Source organism: Tarenaya hassleriana, unplaced genomic scaffold (assembly GCF_000463585.1).
Source record: "Tarenaya hassleriana unplaced genomic scaffold, ASM46358v1 Cleome52, whole genome shotgun sequence".
Lineage (NCBI taxonomy): Eukaryota > Viridiplantae > Streptophyta > Magnoliopsida > Brassicales > Cleomaceae > Tarenaya > Tarenaya hassleriana.
The window spans coordinates 426,478-430,821 of NW_010967884.1; positions in this window are offsets into that span (position 1 = coordinate 426,478).

Sequence of the window (4,344 nt, forward strand, 5' to 3'; positions counted from 1 at the left end):
GGAAAGTGGAGGAGTTCAATACCACTTTCCGATTAAAACTGATATGGTTGCTTTTTCAAGAATCAGGATCTTTATGGGTGGCATGGCTGAGTAAAAACATTCTGAGGCATAAGGGATACTGGGACACCAACCCTTCTCCTAGGTTCTCATGGAATCTAAGGAAGCTACTGTTGAAGACGAACAAACCGAGATACACGTTCGAGATCAGCAAACCAAAAGCAACGTCCAAGAAGAAGACCAACCGTGTAAAGTTTCTGGAGCAGCAAGAGGGTTTGAAGATATCGACGGAGATCCTCTCGACACATCAGGGTGTGATTGACTTTTATGTAAATGACAAACTTCCTTTTCTTGTAATTAGGAAATATTCTTACAACGTACTTACCTTACTTGTAGCCTAAGAATAGCTATATGTTGTACCCTATTCCATGTACAGATTATTAGACAAAGGAGAATAATATTTTTGAGTCGTTCATCTTCTTCCTCTGTCCATCCCTTCGTCTGTTCATCTTTTGCTTTTTGATAAAACTCTTTATGGTATCAGAGCGATAAGATCGCTTACGCTTTCGATCCGTGTTTCTTTGTCATTCACCGAGTTCTCTCTTTTCCTTTTCTCGTAATGGAGAACAAACCGATTCCGATCACCCTTAACGGGGAAAACTATTTTTATTGGTCGAAGGCTGCCAAGGCTACGCTTAGTAGCAAGGGATTGTGGAGTCATGTCACCAATGACGAAGGTCCCGCTCCTCCTCCAACAAATGAGGCCGAAGGAGTGGCTCCTGACATCGCACCACACACGCAGCCCCGAGCGCAACGTGTTCTTACCGCCGAGGAGAAAGCAAAGTGGCACCAAGATGATCAGATTGCCTTGGTCCTCTTGCAAGGTTCACTCGAGCAAACCGTGTTGCAGTCCTTCATTGCCCTTGATTCTGCAAAGGCTCTATGGGATGCACTCAAAGACGTTTACGGTAATCTCTCGAATATCAGCCGTATTTATGAAATTAAAAAGGCACTTTCACAGTTGCAGCAACAAGGTCAGCCATTTAACAAAGTTCAAGGGCTGTATACTGCCCTTTGGACCGAGCTTGACGAGATCAGACCTCCAAGTGTGGATCTCAAGGTGATTCTTGCTCGTGCTGACGAGGATAAGGTGTTCGGCTTACTCCTCACTCTTGACGCCTCATTCAACAATTTGGTCTACCATATCTTGCGCCAATCGAACCTTCCGTCGTTCGCCGAGGTATGTATGATGATAAAACGCGAGGAGACCGGCCGAAACTTGTTTGCAGGACCCATCGAAATGGCACATCTCACTCACCAGAATCTGCCCGTCTCTTCGGCATCGAGGGAGAAACGCCAAGTCACATGTGATCACTGCAAAAAGACGGGACACACCAAGGAGAGGTGTTGGATCCTTCACCCTCACCTTAAGCCCACTCGGTACAGAGAATCCTCTTCGTCAAAAGGCGCCGCAATGAGTGCCGGAAACACCATCTCTTTCACTCAAGAAGAGTTTAAGCAATTTGTTCTTTCCATGAAAGACAAAGAAAGCGGTAACTTTTCTAATCTTTCTTTCCCTCATATTGTGATTGATTCCGGGGCAACCACACATATGTTTCATGATAAGAATATGTTCTCTCACATTGATAAATCCTACGGCATGGTGACTATCGCAAATGGTAAGTTGGTTCCCATTAAGGGACAAGGCTTGGTACGTTTGTTTGGTAAGGAGTTTTTAGCCTTGTATGTCCCTGAATTTAGCACAAATCTATTATCTATATCTCAGCTTATTCACGACACCGGTTGTCGAGTCATTTTCGATTCTAACGCCGTGTGTTTCCAGGATACTAAGACGGACACTACGTTCGGCAAAGGCATAAAGCATGACAACCTCTACTTTGTCGAAGATTTGCATCATATTTCACATTCTATGTTTCACGTTTCTCATTCGTTATGGCATGCTCGACTAGGACATCCACATAATAAAGTTCTCCGGCTCCTTGTTCCAAACAGCAAGAGTGATGTTGATCATGATTTTTGTGAAGCTTGTGTGCTTGGTAAACATTGTAGATCGGTTTTTCCTTCTTCGCAGACAATTTATAATAATGCATTTGATTTGGTTCATTCCGATGTGTGGACTTCACCGTGTTATTCTCGCGATAATTTTAAATATTTCGTAACTTTCATTGATGAAAAAACAAAATATATATGGCTTTACATGATGAAAAATAAGAGTGACGTTTTCGATATATTTCAAACATTTCATGCATTTATCACTAACCAATTCGGTATCAAGATCAAATGTCTCCGAACAGATAACGGAGGTGAATACACGAGTCATCGCTTTCGGACATTTCTTGCTCATCAAGGTATTGTCCATCAACGCTCATGTCCAAACACCCCGCAACAAAATGGCGTAGCAGAACGCAAAAATCGTCATCTAATGGAGGTTGCCCGTACTCTTCTTTATCATCGCAACGTACCTCTCAAATTTTGGAGCGATGCGGTGAAGACGTCATGTTTTCTCATCAATCGCTTACCCACTCAAATCCTTGAGGATCGCTCACCATTTGAGGTATTACATTCTCGAAAAGACTCTCTTGATCATTTAAGAGTATTTGGGTGTGTTTGTTTTGTTCACATTGATGAAGGGAACCGGAATAAACTCCAACCGAAGAGCGTTCGATGCATCTTTTTGGGTTATCCACCAGACCAAAAGGGATACTTGTGTTATCAACCTCACACGAATCGTGTCTATACTTCCCGAGATGTCAAGTTCGAGGAAACCGTCGGTTACTTCGAACCCATGCCTTGGAAGGATTTTGATCCACTTGTCGTGCAAGATACGAAATGTGATCCATATCCACAACAACTCCTACGGTCCTATCAACAGCTTGGTCTTCAACTCAATCCTGATGTCCATTGTTCATCCCCTATAAAGCCTCCACATGTCCTTCCCAATCAATCTTTGTCACCGACAATTGATGGTAACATGCAAGATCATATTATTTCTCCATTTTCTAGTCGTTCTTGTGGTTCCACTAACAACGCAGGTACAGAAGCTACTAATCCTGATTCGACGGCTCAGATACTTCCACATCAGGGGGAAGATTTATTGCCTACAAACCCCGAGCTTTCACCACAAGGGGAAACTTCTCGGACTCACGATCTTCCCGCAAGCACGGACCCAGCTCCTCCCGTCTCACTTGCACCTTCGGTCCTGTATCTCTTCAGATTGTTTTTCATAAAATCTCTCCAAGTGGTTGTCATTGAGTCCATCTCAATCTGTCTTTGACTTTTATTCCAACTCTCCAGATTTACCTCAAAATCTTTCGAGTTGTAGCACATGTGGTTTATCCCATTCAACCCTTTGCTTCGTTATGTGATTTCCCATCTCATGCACAATCTTTCTTGAGTTCTATTACACAGGAATCTGAGCCGAAATCATATGAAGAGGCCAAGGTCTCTCCGATGTGGATACAAGCCATGCAAGAAGAAGTTGATGCGCTCGAACGGAATAACACTTGGACTCTCACATCGTTACCTCCCGAAAAGAAGGCTATCGGCTCAAAATGGGTGTATAAAATTAAATATAAGAGCAATGGTGAGATCGAACGTTACAAAGCACGTCTCGTGGCTAAGGGTTTCACTCAAAAATACGGGGAAGATTATACCGACACCTTTGCTCCGGTTGCTAAAATTCCGTCTCTACGTGTCATACTTTCTCTTGCTACTAATTTTTGTTGGCCTTTGTTTCAGCTAGATGTCAAGAATGCGTTTCTTCAGGGTGATCTCGATGAAGAAATATTTTTGGAACCACCACCGGGATATACGGATGACACTCGTGTTTGTCGCCTCAACAAGGCCATTTATGGGTTAAAACAATCCCCCCGTGCGTGGTACCGCAAATTACATGACGCACTTATCGATCGCGGTTTTGCCCGTAGTCACTCGGATCACTCTTTATTTGTTCGCAACACAAACACGGGTAACATCGTTCTCTTGGTTTACGTTGACGATATTATTCTTACGGGAAGTGATTCCAATGGTATTTTTGATACAAAAATTTATTTACAACAAGTCTTTGATATTAAAGACCTCGGGCTCCTTCAATACTTTCTTGGACTCGAGGTTACTCGAGATTCGCATGATCTTTTTCTGTCACAACGCAAGTATGTCCTTGATTTACTCAATGAGACAGGAAAACTAGGAGCCAAACCCGTTCGCACACCCATTGAGGAGCATTTCAAGGATCAACGCGAGGGGGAATTACTTGATAATCCGGAGCAATATCGACGCGTTGTAGGTAAGCTCATATATCTCACAATTACACGACCTGACTTAAGC